Here is an 18,241-nt window from a genome sequence, read left to right as displayed (position 1 = left end):
TGAGATACATCCAATGGGGCAAGACCGTGTACTCCAACTCAAAGAGTTAGATGAGTATCACGCATTTGAGAAGTCAAGCCTCTACAAAGAGAGGACAACAAGTGCTAATGACGAGATGATGCACAAACGGGAGTTTGCACCCGATGATGAAGTCCTTCTCCTCACCTTCCGTCAATCACTACCTCCGGAAAAGCCAAGATCAAAATGGACGGGTCCTTTCAAAATCAACAAGGTTTTCAACAATGGAGCAATTGAATTGAGAAAGAAGGATGAAAGAACCTTTGTGGTTGAGAAGGAAAGAATCAAGGCATTTTTGCCCTTGAAACCAAAAGTTGAAGTGTTCGTTGGAACCACCCCCGAGCCATAACACCATCATGGAGACGTCTAGCTCATGACGTTAAACTAAGCGCTAGTTGGGAGGCACCCCAACAAGGTACCCTTTAATTTTTGTATGGTTTATTTTTTTTTTTATATGTTAGTTTTTTTTGTGAGTCCGAGACAACTTCTCCTTCTCTTTTCTTCCAAACTCATTTTCACTTTGTGTGAAATAAGTTTGGGGGGAGGGGAGAGATGGATTAGTTGTCTCATCTATCTTAAGCTTTACTTGTTTTTGTTTGTTTTAGTATTGTTGTCTTGTTTTTGTTATTGTTGAATAAATGAAAGCTTGAGAGTTAGTTGGGTTGATATTTTTGTTTTTGTTTTGCTTGGGATAATTGTATCAAACTTTGTGATGTTGATTGAATGTCATTGGGCTTATGATATGAATCGTTTCTTGGAAAAATTGTGTGTATCACTTGTGGATTATGCATGAAAAGTTTGAACTTGTGACAAGTGAGTTAAATGTTTTGCCTCCAAGAACTTGAAAATGAGCTTGTAAGAATTGAGCCTTTGATTGTCATACATTTACAATCTCATTTTGTTCTTGAGTGTAAATCATTTGAGCATGTGTGTTGATCTCTAGAACTTGCCATGAGTCATCTCTTGAAAATAAAAGTAGATGTGTTGTTAATATTGAAGTGATTTAAGGCCATCTTTGTTAGCCACTTAACTCAAATTGTGTCCAAATTCTCATATGATCCTAGTTTACCCCTTTTGTGCCTTGTAGCCTTTCTTTGAATAACCAATAATAAAGGGGTAGAACCTTGAGTGTTGGTGGTTGCTTTGATGAAGAAAAGTTTGGGAAATGATTGAAAGTGCTTATCAAGCTTTGATTAAGTGAAAATCACTAGTCCCCTATGAGCTCAAAAAGAAAAAGAAATGAAAATGAATGTGAATAAAAGAGCATAAAGGGGAGTGATTTGCCTTTTGAATCATGGCCATGATAGATATCACTAAGGATGAAATGCAGGGATTGTGGTTTATGTTTGATAAGAGAAATAGTGAAGTCGATTTGTTCATTATGATTATTTGATCGTGGGATGAGTCACTTTGCCTAAAAACTACTCACCTTACCAAAGAACCCTCATTACAACCCAAGGAAAGCCCTTTTTGATCTTTATTTATAACACATTGAAGTATAAAGAGTTAGGATAAATGGCAAGCCTATGGTAGATTGCATACATGATTCAATTTGAGTGCAAACACGTCCAATCTAAACACTTGAGAGTTGAGTGCATCATTGAAACATCCACCTTTGTGAGGATTCAAGCTTGGAGGCTCTAATGTTGAACTCTTTGACACTTGTGATTTCTTGAAATGCACATCTACTTGTGATACTCATTTGAAAAAATTGTTGAAGCCCTTGAAATGACACCAATTCATGCTTACATGTTTGTTTACTTTTATTTCTCTTCTCTTCGTCGTTTGGGGACAAACAACACTTTAAGTTTGGGGGGTTGACAAACATGGTTTTCGTACCTCAATTCCACATGTTTTTTTGTCATTTCCCTTCATGTTTTGCTTGTGAATGCTTGTTTGTGCCCGAATATTTAGTTTTATGAAGTTTTGATTTCTTGGTATAGTTTTTGAGTATCTTCAGGGCAAATCAAGAGTTGATTGGAGAATTGTGAGAGCATAGGATCGAAGTACGTCTCGAGAGGAATCCATGAGCGTGAACGGCGCCCGAATCGGAGCTCGGACGAGGGAGAACGGGGCCGACAAAGTCAGCCGCGCACAGAGGCCGCGGCCGCGGTCACGCGTCGTGGGGAAGGTATCGCCCGCGGTCACCACCCGCGGCCGCGGGGTGGGACCGCGGGCTAGGTGATCAATTCCAGGGGTGTACCGCGGTCACCACCCGCGGCCGCGGGCTGGGACCGCGGGTCCCCCCCACGGTCACCACCCGCGGACGCGGGGCGGGACCGCGGGTTCCCTGAGTTTTGCCCACGTTTGAGCACCACGGGCGCGGGCCATGACCGCGGGAAAAGAGCGGAGTTGCGTTTTTTCAGCCCTTAAACCCCATTTTCCCCCTTTTTCTCTCATTATTCTTCTTCTCCATCACTCATCTTCCCCAACACTCCACACACTAAACCCTAGCCTCCTTTAACACACCCATCTACCATTGAAGACCATTGAAGAGAAGAGAAGGAAGAAGAAGCTCATAAATAGGATTTGTCATTTCTTACTCTCTCTTTCATTATGTACACCTTTAACTTTGATTTATTGTGTTTGAACATGTTAGGCTAAATTTCTCTTTGATTTGGGGATTAGGCTAGATGATTATTGTAATGGATTGATTATTTATGCTCAATATAAATCTTGTTTGTTCATTTGCACATTATCTTTTCAAACCCTTGATTTATTTCTTGTATGGATTGTTGGCCACATTCTATGCATTTCTAATTTGCACTTTGAATCGAGAGAGGATAATTGCAATAGATAAGGTGTTTGAAACATATCAATTCGATAACCGGGAGGTTGAGAGTTGGGTGAGAGTATGTCGATCTTTGTGTGCTTTTGGGAGTTATAGGTTAGAAGTCGACCGGGGACGGCAACTATGACCCGTAATCTACCGCTCTAGTCGTCCGGGAGGGGGCTAGAACTAGTTGGGAGATCACTCTAGATAATTAGGATTGTCAAGATTAATATTGAGCTATAATTGAAGTCTTTTACTTAATCATCGATGCCTAGTCCCTAAATCGCCTTAATCATCTTATTAATCCACTTGCTTATTTGGTTTTATTTGTCTTTGCACTTGTTAAGTAATTAGTAGATAATCAAACCAATCACTCCATCGTTTAGTCTAAATAGCTATAGCATAATGACTTAGGATAATCACTAGATTGAACTACTAATCCTTGTGGGATACGACCTTGCTTCCATATATTACAACTACCCGTATACTTGCGGCGTGGTGAAAATAATAGCGAACAATTATGCATTTGTTCCCGCAATTGTATACATTTGTTCCCACAAATGTAATGTTTTAAATTATTACATTTCTTCATAATAATAATTACAATAATAATTACAACAATGTAATAATTTTAAAAAAATTATATTTGCACATATCAATAATTACTTTTTATGATGACAATATTTACTTCATCAAATAAATAAAAATACACATTCTCATTCATAAAAATAATAATTATATATAACAAATGTAATGATTATTGACATGAAGAAATGTAACGTTTATTAAACATTACTTTTCATCACATCAATAGTTACTTTTTATTATGACAATGATTACTTGACCAAATATACAGAATTACAAGTACTAAAGAGTAAGTATAACATTACTTTTATACATATCAACAATTATAATTATTTGATTAAATAACTAAAATTATAAATTCTCAAAAATAAAAGTAACAATTATCGTGAACAAATATAATAATTAAAAAATATTACATTTCACTGTAATAATAATTATTTTTGTTAGCAACAATAATTACTTTTCTTCATATCAATAATTACATTTGTTTACAAAAATAATTACTTTAACAAATAACTAAAAGTATATGTTCTTATAATTCAAAATATACATTATCTTAAATAAATATAATAATTCAAAAACATTACCTTTGGTTACTTTATATTAAGAAAATATTTACTTGACTATATAACTAAAAATACAATATTGTGAACTATCAACATACGAATTTTTCTACATATTGAGATCGACTTCGTTTTCGTCTTCGAGTACCAACATTTATTATCAAAATTATGTTTCACTTAATCAAAGAAAAAATGCACAATAAGAGTTATCCTTGAAGAAAAACTACTAATCAAATGCATGCCAAATTTTGGCTGGAATGGCACGTGTCTTGCAACATAAATCAACATAAGAAATCAAATACACATGCAGAAATACACATTTGGACGAACACCCCATTTTTTTTTACCCAAAAAGGAAGAAAAAGAAAAGGAATTTGAATTTCTCCATGTCTGTATCCTGTTCGACGAAATTCCAACAAGACATTTCCAAATTTGTATTATGAAATAACCCACCCTAAATTCCCTCATTCTGCAATTCATTCGGGGACGGTGGCTGCGCCGCTTGAAAATCCGATCTGTCGATTTGGAGGAAGAGGCTTCGCGGACAGTTGGCCAAGTACTCATCATCCTAGATGCGTTTAGAGCGCTTCGCTAGCTCGCCTACAGCCGTAATGGTCGAAGCGGCGGTGGGGCGGCGGCGCCGGATACAGAGCTTCGAGAGACATGGTTGGAAGAGAAAAAAGAGAGCGGCGAACCTAAATGAAGAGAGAGAAGAGAGATGGAGCAGCGAAACCTAGAGAGACGAAAGAAAGAAAATGTCGGAAAAATAAAAAAGGAACTTTTATATTTTACCTAACCGGATCGGGCCGGATTGCTATTCGGGTCGGGCTGAACCCGTCGCATAGCATGCGATCGTATGGACACAATAATTTGCGTATTTCTTAATACGCGTGCCCAAGCCTTATGGCCTATTGAATTGAAATGAATAGAGTAATGAGTGGACTGAACCAAACTCGAAATTAAAATAAAAAAGTGTTTATGGAACAAGTTGGATCAAATTCGAAATTGAAAAAAAAGCCAAAGTTTACGGACTAGGTCGGAACGGACTCAGAATATATTTAATAAAAAAAATAAATTTATGGGTCGCGTCGAACCGGACCCAAAACAAGTGGGTCAGATCATGTCTGGACCGGTCAGGTTTTGGGTCTGAAGAGTCATGTCTAGAACCGAAACCGGTATCGCTACTTTGTAGCTCAAACGGGTAATCACCGGCTCCGAATCGGTCCATAAACTCGCCCATTGACATCCCTATACGCAATACATAATAAAGCAAATTAATTATAAAAAAATATGTAATAAACCAAATGAAAGCTAACTAGTAACCTAATTTATAACCTTACCTTACGTTGAAGAAACCGTCATTTGATATGCACTTCATTGCTTCACAGGGGAAACAGATATTATAAAAGAGATGTGCGAAATTGTATTTGTAACACCCAAATCTACTTAAAATTTTAATGAAAATTCATGCGAAAAATCATGTATATAAATAAATATTTAATGTGAAAATCATGGAATAAATGTTTATTGAAAAATATTTTACTCAAAATAACATCTTTAAATAAAGCTAAATTCAAAATATTTGATTCGCCATTCGACCTTCCACGCGCCTCCGACCTTAGAAACCTGAAAATATTAAATATGGGATGAGCATACAGAGTACACTCAGTGTGAGAACATGCAATAATTGTCCAAGATAATAACACAGTAAACACATACGGTCATTTCATATATATCCTCAATATTCGCACTGTGGCATCCCAAGGACTATTAAAGTCCTGGACCCCTATTTACGGGCCCCTGGCGACAGCCTCAAAATAAACTTCAAATCGCATTGTGGCAATCCAAGGATTGTGAAGTCCTAGATCCTATATACGTCATAACATATATGGTAAACACATTATTAAAATGGACAATAAATAATCACGGCATGTATTAAAATGAAGAAACAATGTAGTCAAATGGCCATAATGAAGATTGAAAATCAATTTTTGGCCCCTAATCTTAAAACATCAAAATATGGCCATTAATTAGGTGGTATGCCTAATTTGCTCTTTTTAATCGGCCGCTGGGGTGATTGCGCGACCGCTGGAAGCTTATGGGTGAGTTGTGCGCTCACAGGCCCGCTGTGCTTATGGCACTTATGGCACTAATAGTGCCATACGCATCATTTTATTACTTGGTTTTATTTTAGATTTTTGTTGGCACTTATGGCACTATTAGTGCTATAAGTGCCAAAAGAACCATTTTAAACACTTCCCCGTGTTTAGCCCTATTTTGTGATGATTTTATGGGTCTTTTTGTTGTGCATTCGAGCATGCTTCGTATCTTTTTGCTCTATCCTTCACTTGCTCGATATTATTTGGTGGTATTACTGTTGTGTGCAGGAATCGGGAGCAGCCGCGCGTTTTGGCATCGTTTGGAGCAGTTTCGGAGGCAGAGCTCACGGCCGCCGTCTCACGGCGGCCGCCGTCATGAAGCTGGCCGCTGCCCCACGGCGCGCACCGTGCAAATCTTGGAAGATTCCGCGAAGGCCCTCCACGGCGCCGCCGTGGCCGCCGTCGCTGTAATCCGGCAGTTATGTTTTTCCGTATTTAAGCCCCTTTTTAGGGTTTTTCAAGCCACTTTTCGATCCCAGCAGCCTCCTAGGCAAATTTCCTTGTTTTCCCTTAGTTTTAGAGTAGTTAGAAACATCATAAACATCTTTCGATTCGTTGGATTAAAGTTAATGTCATTGTGCATTCCGTTGGATTGGATTTCCGGATCGTACACTTATGTAAGAACTCAGTTTATGTTTTCTATATGAATGAATGCTAGTTTATTTCCATTGCTTAGATTATTGATGTTTAGTATTCAATTGATTAAATGTTTATTCTTTTATCTTGCCTAGATAATCGTTGTTTATGATTGTTGAATTAGCTATGCCTTCTAGATTGCTAGTTAGAACCCTAGGTTTATTAGTTCCCTGCGTTCTTAATCTGCTTCCTATATTCGCCTAGATAGATTTATATGCTTTCCGTTGATTCTGCATTAGATAATTTTACAAGCTTTATTTAATTACGCCTAGATTTAAAGAGAAAGTGTGAGACCCAGCTACCCGATTAGAGTGTTTAGATTTCCTTTCCTGTTTCCTGTGAGTAGCACGATCGAAGCCGTGCTAAGCCTTCCTTGAGAGACGACTTGAGTCACCTTACCGCCCTAGGACGACCTCGTAAAAATTCGAGTCCATCCGCAAGGTGTTTTTGGATGAGTCAAATTTTGGCGCCGTTGTCGGGGAAGGCTTTAGGCATTTGATTGTGTTGCATTGTTTTCTGTGTTTATTTTTGTTTCCTTCTTTTAACTCGATTATTTTTCTCCCTCCGGTGCGTTTGATTTGTTTGTTCGTGTTGTGTATGAAAGGACGTAGAAGCTTGAAGAGAAAGCTTGCACCTTACTACGACAACATTCACCGACCTCGTGAGGTCCCTTTAAGCCTGGAAGAGGAGTCCGAGTCCAGTTCGAGAAACCTTGTGGAATCGCAGTTTCGAGAGGAAGACTGTGAAGAGAGAATCATTTCCAATCCCATTCTGGAAGCCGTTGAGGAGACACTTTCAGTGCATTCTGAAGAAGAAGAAGAAGCTCGGCCCAATCCTGACCAAGAAATCATGGCGGAGCGGAATGTACAGTACATGGGAGATTTCTCCAGGCCGGTCATCGGGAACACTAGCACCTCAGCGATAGTGCTTCCCACAGCAGTCCGGAATTACAATCTGAAGCCCAATGACTCAAACTTGCTGCCGCTCTTCCATGGGATGCCAAGTGAGGACGCCTTACAGTTCATCCGTGACTTCTGCTCTCAAGCCACTGTTGGGACTCACCGAGGATCAGTTGAGACTCAAGTGCTTACCTTATGCACTCAAGGACCGAGCTAGGACATGGTTACTGTCCCTGCCGCCGAACTCCATCACCACATGGGGAGAGGCACGCGAGAGGTTCATGCTCAAGTATTATCCTAGTCACAAGACACAGGAGATTAGGAGCCAGATAATGAACTTCATGCAAGAAGCTGATGAGCCTCTCTACGAGGCTTGGGAGAGATTCCAAGAGCTCCTCCGCCAGTGCCCACAGCATCAGTTAGCACCCGTCATGTTGATGCAGTTTTTCTATGACGGATTGATTCAGACGGCACAGTTTATGGTGGACAGTACTGCAGGGGGCAACATTGCCCGAAAGACAGCTGATGAGCTCAAGGAGATTTTCAACACACTTGCCGCGAGTTCTCAACAGAAATCAGTTAGAGGAAGGAGGGTTGAAGCCAATGCAGTAGCTCCCAACAATGAGCTTCAGAAGTAAGTAGCAGACTTGATGAGGCAAGTTCAACAGCTCACGATGAACCAGGTGGAGGCTCCACCCGTTCGCGCACCATCAGCAGAAGGTTGTGGCATATGTGGCGAATTTGGCCATGGAGTTAACGCGTGCCATCGAATGGGCGAATTCCCACCTGAAGGACAAGCAGAGGTCTATGCTGCTCAGGGCTATCCGGGGAGGCCTCAATTTGAACAGAGGCCCAGCTTTAATCAAGGGCAACAAAGCTCCAACTCGGGTTGGAGAAATGACCAGAATTCGGGATGGAGGAACCAAGCTCCTGGCCAAGGGTCGGGATCAAACCAAGGCAATCAGCTCCCCCGACCTCCACAGCAATTGGGGTATCAGAACCAACAGCAGTTCTACCCATCTCAACAACAGCCCTCATTTCCTCAGCAGCAGCATTACCCTCAACCATATCAGCAACAACAGCCACCGCAGCAACTCTACCCACCTCAGCAGCACCAACCTCCAGGTCCCTTATTTGAAGATCAGATGCAAGCTAGCAAACAGGCGATGGAGGCTCAGAGTGCTACCATCAAGCGCCTCGAGACTACAGTGGGGCAATTAACAGGAGCCTTGAATCAGCTGCAGCAAGAACAGCCAACGGGGAAGTTCCCAAACCAGGACCAACAGCCGCATCAAGCTCATGCCGTGGCGGTAATCAAGGAGAATGCCCCAATAACCATGGGGAAATGGAGAAGCAAAACCGTGGAAGCAATCAAGGCTACCCAATTCCCTAGTGAGCCACTGCCACCTGTAACTGTTGCACCAGAGCAACCACCACCCAAGCAAGGAGATCCAGGTAGCTTTATTTTTTATATTAGCTTAGGTGGGGTTGAAAGGGCTTTTAGAATGCTTGATTTGGGCGCGGCAGTCAATTTGATGCCGTTTGATATTTTTGAGAAATTGGGTAATAAATAGCTGAAATGCACGAATATGAAGATAGAGCTAGCTGACGGGTCTATCAGTGTCCCACGGGGCCTTGTTGAGGATGTTGAGGTGGTTGGTAGGGGGATTAGTGTCTTGGTTGATTTTATTGTCCTTGATGTGGGAAAAGGGATTAGAGGCGAGAATGGGCATCTCGTGCTGCTTGGCCGACCCTTTATGGCTACCACCCATACTCGCATTGATGTGGGTACGGGAACTGTAAGTATAGTAGGGGCAGGTAGAGCGGTAACATTCTCTGTTTTTGATAAAAAATCTACTACCCCCACTCCCTTAATTCAAATCTGCTCTTATGTTGAAACATTTGATGCTTTGGATGAGGATTGTATTGTGCAGGAATTCCTTAATAAGTTACAGGAGGAGGACGAGATTGAGGAGGAATTCCTTGCGAACTTCCAAGATGAGGCCGACATTGAGCAGGAATCTCTGGATAAGCTGCACGAGGAAGATGATATAGAGCAAGGCTTCCTGTCTGCCTTGCTACTGGAAGAGAAGCTTGATGAGGTTGTGTCACTCAATTTCGTTGGATGTGTGGATAGAGGGCCATCCCAGGATATGAGCATGGAGGACTCATTTGGAGGACCCGCAGCTGCAATTCAAGAAGATGTGTTTACAAGGGCGCTAAGGCAGCTGGAGCTCCAATCGGATTTTGGTTAAGGGGTTCTCTTAGTCGGGCTGGCGACTTAAAATCTAGCGCTGCATGGGGGGCAACCCATGTTTGCTTGCTTTTTCTTGTTTCATTTTTCTTTCGTTTCGTTTGTGTTGTGTTTTGTTGCTTCTGTTGTTTGGTGCAGGTGGTTGCGTTGGAGACTGCTTGTTCTATGGATGAGAGAGAGGCAGACATCGTGGGACACTACAGACTCACCACTGGATCGGTATTTAGGGAAGTTTCCTCTTTCACCCCTCTTTTGTTTGCACTGAGGACAGTGCCAGATTTTAAGTGTGGGGGGGGGGGTGTTTGTTGGTATTTGTAATTCCTGTGGGTGTTTTCTTGTTGTGTTATTGGGCTTTCTTGTGTTGGGGCGAATGGTCCCCTTCTCTTGTTTTCTTGCCTGTTTTTAAGTACATCGCATGATTGATGGTGATTCACTAGCGATTCTGGATTGTGTCTGTGTGGTTTGTTATCCTTATTTTTCTTGATTGATTTGTTCCCAATGAAGTGTAATGAGTTTAAGGTTTTGGTGCAACACCCTGATGAGCAACTCTTGACGTGATTTGTCCGGTAGATGCTAGGGGGAGTGTTTTCAGTGCAATTTCCTAATATCTGTCTCTGTTTTGAATTGTTTGGTTGGTTGTTGAGTTTCTGATAGCCTGGGTCTCTGCTCCTCTAATGATTTCATTATGAGCATGGGAAACCACACGAGAACATTTTGGATTACCTCCAAAAGTGCAATCTCGTGAATTATGGCCCATCTATTAAAAGCGAAAATAACTTGACCCAAAAAAAAAAGAAAAAAGAGAGAAGTGTAATATGAAAAGTGAAAGAATAAGAAAAGGAATGAGACATGATTATAAAGGAAATTGCATTAGAAATTCACCCTTAGCGGAGAATTGGGTCTGATCGGATTGAGTTGTATCACCTTGTTGTTGCATTTCTAAATTTTAGCTTTGAACACTTGATTGGGGGACATTGATATCTTGAAGGACTTGGATTGGTTTGTGTTTGCTTGGTGAGAAGAATCGCTTGTGAATTTCCTTTCGATGTTGTGATTGTTGCTTGAGGACAAGCAAGGATTTAAGTGTGGGGGGGGTTGTTTAGCCCTATTTTGTGATGATTTTATGGGTCTTTTTGTTGTGCATTCGAGCATGCTTCGTATCTTTTTGCTCTATCCTTCACTTGCTCGATATTATTTGGTGGTATTACTGTTGTGTGTAGAAATCGGGAGCAGCCGCGCGTTTTGGTATCGTTTGGAGCAGTTTCGGAGGCAGAGCTCACGGCCGCCGCCGTCATGAAGCCGGCCGCTGCCCCATGGCGCGCACCGTGCAAATCTTGGAAGATTCCGCGAAGGCCCTCCACGGAGCCGCCGTTCCACGGCGCCTCCGTCCTACGGCGGCCGCCGTCGCTGTAATCCGGCAGTTACGTTTTTCTGTATTTAAGCCCTTTTTAGGGTTTTTCAAGCCACTTTTCGATCCCAGCAGCCTCCTAGGCAAATTCCCTTGTTTTCCCTTAGTTTTAGAGTAGTTAGAAACATCATAAACATCTTTCGATTCGTTGGATTAAAGTTAATGTCATTGTGCATTCCGTTGGATTGGATTTCCAGATCGTACACTTATGTAAGAACTCAGTTTATGTTTTCTATATGAATGAATGCTAGTTTATTTCCATTGCTTAGATTATTGATGTTTAGTATTCAATTGATTAAATGTTTATTCTTTTATCTTGCCTAGATAATCGTTGTTTATGATTGTTGAATTAGCTATGCCTTCTAGATTGCTAGTTAGAACCCTAGGTTTATTAGTTCCCTGCGTTCTTAATCTGCTTCCTATATTCGCCTAGATAGATTTATATGCTTTCCGTTGATTCTGCATTAGATAATTTTACAAGCTTTATTTAATTACGCCTAGATTTAAAGAGAGAGTGTCAGACCCAGCTACCCGATTAGAGTGTTTAGATTTTCTTTCCTGTTTCCTGTGAGTAGCACGATCGAAGCCCTGCTAAGCCTTCCTTGAGAGACGACTTGAGTCACCTTACCGCCCTAGGACGACCTCGTAAAAATTCGAGTCCATCCGCTAGGTGTTTTTGGATGAGTCACCCCGTAGGGTTTAGATGTTCCATTTAGGGTTCAGATGTTCCATTTAGGGTTTAAATTATCCATTTAGGGTTTAGATGATTCATTTATGATTTCTTGATTCTATTACTGTTGTTTCTGTTGCACGTATGGCACTTATAGTGCCGTAAGTGGCAAAATGACCATTTTACTTGGTTTTATTTTGAATTTCCGTTGGCACTTTTGACACTGTTATCCAAAATAAAACCAAAGTAAAATCTTGGCACTTATGGCACTAATAGTGCCATAAGTGCCTAACCCGACCCGGCACGCGACCCGCGTGCCTGATCCTACCCGGTCCGCCTCATTAAGGGTAAAAACGTCCAAATCAATAAAAATGGCCAAATTTTATGTTTTTTCAATGTGTAGCCATAAATTGTGTTTTATGCTTCATTTTGGCTACTTCAAAATTTTACTCTAAAATAAATCTCACACCTGAAACTTGAGCTTTAGAAAGTAACTCGAGCAATTCAAATCAAAGTCAAGATCTTAATCGCATCGCACCTAGTTTCATAAAATAGATAAATAAACTTAAATATTTATATAAAATACAAAAACTAACGCCATATATATATAGGAAAGAAAAGTGAATATTATATAGCTAATATGAATCAAAAGTCTACTGTGTAGGATTAATTACTCAGCACTTCATTTCCTTATATGTATGTGACACGTGGGAGGGTTAGGCTATAGGCAAGACAACTCTCAAAATTTATATATAAATTATTTGATCATCACTTTGATTAAAATAATAACTATGTCTACATATATTGTAATTCCATTTATGCGTATTTCCATGTTGCTGCTGAAATAGAAATTTTATTAAAAGTAAAAAAGAGACCGAAAAATCCTTGAGAGCACAGACACTAACAAAGGGCCGGGTCACAAAGGATCCGTCTAAAAGCTTATGCGTATTTCCATGCAGATACTAAAATTTAATGTATGCATAAATCAAATAAAAGTATTACTCCCCCCGTCCCGCTCCAAATGTCTCATTTCTTTTGGGCACGATGATTAAGAAATGTGTATAAAGTAGATAAAATGGGTATAAAGTACATAAAGTGGGTTGGTGAAAATTGTTTAAATATTAAGTATAGAAAGAGAGTGTATTGCCAAAAAAGGAAATGAGACATTTAGAGTAGGACAACCCAAAATAGAAAATGAGACGTTTGGAGTGGGACAGAGGGAGTACATGTGTAATTTAGTTAAAGTAATTATATATATATATATATATATATATATATATATGTGTGTGTGTGTGTGTGTGTGTGTGTAACTTTAGTATATATATGGTTTAACTTATATAACTTAAAAATTCAATTTATATAATTTCAAATTTGAAATGCTATAAATAGTATAAATACATAGAATTAAAATATTTTTTGTATATTTTATAACTTAAAAATATACTCCCTCCGTCCGCCAAAAGTAGACCACTTTGGCTAGGCACGAGAATTAATAAAATTGGTGATAATTTTGATGTAGTGGAGGGAGTATTAATTTTCAAATAAATTATATATAAAAATAAATAAATGGTTTTGGGCTGTGACAGTATTTTTGTTTATCAAACTCGAGGAACATATTAATTACAATGGGGGATTTTCATTAATACCCAACTTTGTGAAAGTGTAAAAAAAGAAAAAATATTTTAGAAGTTGATGATTTATGTCGCTGTCAATTTCTCCCAATCAAACAAATGAATCTCACCTTATAAATGAATTATGCATATGCCCAATAAATGAAGGGTTGGTCTTGGGTGAGGTTGACCTCATACCATGAGACGGGTCGTGTCGGGTCGGGGTGGGTCTGGGCGCGGGTCGGGCGGGTCTGGGAATGAGATGGTCAAGTTAGGGCCAAAGTCAGTATATAATAATATATAATAATAGTTTTGGAAATAAAAATAAACGCAAGCGGTGATCGGATGGGTATTGGTTTAGCCTCAACTCTTCCCAATTTTTTTGGTTGTTTCTTTTTCTGTTTTTTTGTTATGCATGCATGTTTTTCGTTTCTTTTTTGTTATTTTTTATTGTTTTCTTTTTTCTTTTCTTTTTTAATTTTTTTTACAGTGTTTTCAAAATTTATTCTTCTATTAGGGCAAATTGCATGAAAATACCCCACTTTAATCCAAATTTGATTTTTTGACAATCTTTAATTGTTGCAAAAATTTGAACGAGCTTTCAATTTGTTGCAATGTCCGTCCGGAGATACCTTCTGGCCAAATTAAATTATGGGTTTTGCTTACGTGTCATTAGTATCTGATATGGCTAATGACATGTAATGAGTTTGAATTTGTGGCCTGAAAGACATGTATTTAACAAATACTTAATTTTTAAGAAATCCCCAAACGACGCCATTTTGTGTTGAGGAAATCAAGAGGCAAACGACGTCGTATGGAATTTGGGCGGTAAAATTCGGTGGGAAGCGACGACCTTCCTCATAATCTCAAGTCTTTGCCAAAATCGAAACCTTTACTCCCATGGTAACTTAGAATTCTGAATAAAGTATTGCTTGATTCCATACTTGAAGAATAGTTTAATCTTCAGTTTTTTGTCCTTTCGTCATTAACCCTTTGTGGAGGTGGTCCCAACAACACGAGGAGCACAGTAATTGCGAGAGGAATGGGGGACAGGTAGGGCTTTATTCATTTTCTGAATAAAGTATTGCTTTGGGTTTTTATTGTGCGTAGTTGATTCTAGGGTTTATTGTGATTTGCTTAAGTTTTTTTGGGTTTATTTACAGTTCATTTGGCGTCTACATTCACCATGGTGGTAAATTCGTGCATTTTGATAATAAAGATGTATATGTTGGGGGTGAATGTGAGGGAACTTTTAAGCATGATCCAGATAGATTTGGGTATTTCGATGTTGAAGATTTAGTTAAGAATTTGGGTTATGGCTGTTGGAAAAAGTTGTGTTATCAGATTCCTAGAACCCCGACATTTAGAGTCTTTAAAAATGATAACAATTGCATGGAAATGCTTGGTTATGTTAATCCATATCACAAAGTGTTGCATGTTTATGTTGATGGTGGGATTACATCAACCCAAGATCCTTCTAAAAAAAAACTTGAGGGTGAGAGTAGTAGTATGGCTGTTGAGGGTAAGAATGTTGAGGGTAATGGTGAGGATGAGGCTGAATTGACAGGTTTTGTGGATGAGAACCAATATAAGGGTGAATGGGGATATGAGGGTGAGGATGAAGTTAATGAAGATGGTGAGGGGGCAGTTAATGAAGAAAGTGAAGGTGAGGATGATGGAGAGTTAGTGGATAGCCTTTTATCTAGGAATGAGAACTTTGAACAGGATGATGTAAGAGTGTGGCTGCTTATGTATTCCCTAGCATGTCCAAGAAATATGAGGTGAGTTTCAAAGGGAGGGCTTTTGTTGTTGATGTGAATGCAAGAAGCTACACATGTAGGGAATGGGATGTTACTCAAATACCTTGTCTTCATGCATATGCTGCCATTAACTTTGAGGGTGAGGAACCATCTACATATGTGCATGACTACTACACAGTTGAAAGGTATCTAGAAGCATATAAGTATGCTATAGAGCCTTTGGTGAGTGAGGAGATATGGCCCGAGGCTGAGGGATACACTGTGAAGCCACCATTGATTAGGAAGTTGCCGGGTAGACCTAAGAAAGTTAGGAGAAGAGACCCTGAAGAAGATCTAAAAAATCCACACAAGTTGAAGAGGTTTGGTCTACGGATGACCTGTACAAACTGCCATAAAAAAGGGCACAATGTGAAGACTTGTAAGAATGAGAAGGCACCACCTAAGCCCAAGGTATTTGCTCTATTGTATTACTTCTTTCCTGCTAGTAGTTTAAACAAGGGCAAATGGGAGACAGACAACGTGATCACTTTTAATTTTTTCTTGAATCAGGGAAAGAGAGAGAGGCCAAGAATTCATCCAATCAAATATGAGAAACCAAAGAAAAGTAAGGGTGAGCAGACAACAACATCAAGTGAACAAATCCAAACAAGGCAGAGGAGAGGCTTCATTGTGAGTACTTTTATTGTTGTTTAAGAATTCTCATTTCATAGATCAACTTCAGAGTACTAATATTTGTAAATTGTTAACTTTAGCCTCCTAGGAGTACAAGATTTCAGGATCAAAACCAAGGTTCTTCACAAAGCACTGTGACAGGAAGCAAAGAAGGGCCCTCAACCCAAGAAAGCACGAATCCAGCTGGGAATTAGATGATGCATGTTTTGATGTAGTAGACATGGTTTTTTTGTAAACAAGTTATGGATGTTTTGTGTATAAACTTGTGAACAAGTTATGCATCCTATTTTGATGTAACAGATAGGGCTTTTTAGACCCTTTTTTAATCAATATCAACATGTGTTTTGTGGCTACATTGTTCATCTTAGTCTTACAATTCAATATCCAAATAGCAACACTAACAAAGTAAAAAAGAAAGTGAAATGCTCAACAACCAAATACATTTGTCATCATCAACCTTACCAACTTCCAACCAAAATTGACATAAAATGCTACATAGATTGCCATCATCTACCACATCAACTACATCCTAAACCCAACCAACAAACACCAGTACAACAACAAATACAAACTCCATACACAGTAGCTTCATCATTTTCTCCACACTATGAATTTGAATCCCAAGTTTCTTGAACTCATCTTCACTTTTTGAGAGTGCTATATCTTCTGCAGACCCAATGGAGGTGTTTTTGCCTTCATTTTTTTCCCTCTGTCGGACAAGTTCTTCCAATGCCAAGTCTCTTTCGAGCTTCATCTTCAGGAAGCAATCCTTGTAATATGCCGATAGAACGGGATCAACCCATTCCCAATACTTGCAATCACTAAGACGACCACGGCGACGGCAGTGGTAGTAGCGCTGCTCCGGATTAGTGACACTATTTGAAGCCTGCAAGATACACGGCTCCGGTTCTTCGCATCTACAGAACCTTTGAGGTAAGGGGAAATGGGATGAGCTCATTTGTCCCGTTTGAGAAGAAGAATCCATTGATTAATAGATTTTCGCTGCAAATGAGAACTTCTAGAAGAAGACTTCGAACTGAGAGAAATTGTGAGTGGAAATGGTTGATTTCAAGCCCTAATCGATATGTGTATTAAATTAGAAATTGTAATTTGGTTCAAATCAATTAAAACGACGTCGTTATATGTAAATAAGAGATGACGTCGTTTCATCAGCCGGTAAGACTCGCCACCTCAGCTATACGGGAATCCACATCAGCACTAATTTGGCCGGAAGGTATCTCCGGACGGACATTGCAACAAATTGAAAGCTCATTCAAATTTTTGCAACAATTAAAAAGTTTGTCAAAAAATCAAATTTGGATTAAAGTGGGGTATTTTCATGCAATTTACCCTTTTATTTATTTTAAAATAATTATTATTATAATGAAAAATAATTATTGATCATCATATTAATAGTTTTTGTTAGGTCCAGAGGGTCTCGAATAGGTGTATAGGGGGGGGGGAATACACCTATGGGCTGTTTTTATCGAATCCTCAATCAGAGGGATCTCAGTCAGAGATCAAAACGAAACTTTGCATGCAAACATAGACTCCTGTTTCACTAAAGACAGTTTTGACCAAACAAGATTGACGACTGATACTGAAAGCTCTTCAGTAAAGAGTTATCAGTTAAGTTGTTGAAACTTAACTGATGCACATAAGGGCTTCAGTCGTGTTTGCTAAGACAGAGATGATAACACTCTTCCTGACTATCAAAAGATAGATCAGTCAGACTGATATCATGCGCAGCGGAAATTAAACTTAGTTTCGCAATAGCTTCGGTGGAGCACGTTGTTGGATTTAAGGTTTCTCTTTGCAGTTAATCAGTGTTCAGTTTATCAATTGAAATAACACAAGTAAGAATGTAAAACTGAAAACTGTAAACAACACAGAGACTTTTATGTAGTTCGGAAAAATTCTTTCCTACATCCACGGTCGGTTGATCAGACCAACTATCCACTCCGCAAGTGCTTAACATGTGCACTGCAAACCAAACCGTGTGCTTGCTGGGTGCACACAATCGTACCACTGAAGAAAACCCTTCTTCAGGACCCACACTTCACTCGCGTCGGATTTCTCTGCTCAACACAACCCGTGCTAAGACTTCTCACTCAGAGTCAGAGTACCTTCCTGAACTCTGAAACACTCAAACACTCTTTTGGGGAGGAGGTTTGAACGAGTGCCAACTTTACTACAAAGAACAAGTTCTTTGAAGCAAGTTTGACCTTTGGCTT

The 18,241-nt window shown here is 39.6% G+C and overlaps 1 non-coding gene across 1 annotated transcript; it reads right to left on the bottom strand.

Annotated features, from left to right (window-relative positions):
• Nucleotides 1–7,948: 7,948 nt before the first annotated feature.
• LOC131019296 (small nucleolar RNA R71) lies at nt 7,949–8,054 on the bottom strand. The gene has a single exon (XR_009100214.1). It is a non-coding gene; the product is annotated as a small nucleolar RNA R71 (small nucleolar RNA).
• Between the last annotated feature and the right edge of the window lie 10,187 nt (nt 8,055–18,241).

Source organism: Salvia miltiorrhiza, chromosome 3 (genome assembly GCF_028751815.1).
Source record: "Salvia miltiorrhiza cultivar Shanhuang (shh) chromosome 3, IMPLAD_Smil_shh, whole genome shotgun sequence".
In the NCBI taxonomy this organism is placed as follows: Eukaryota; Viridiplantae; Streptophyta; class Magnoliopsida; order Lamiales; family Lamiaceae; genus Salvia; species Salvia miltiorrhiza.
Note: the sequence above shows the minus strand (reverse complement) of the source record. Positions and strands in the feature narration are given on the sequence as shown.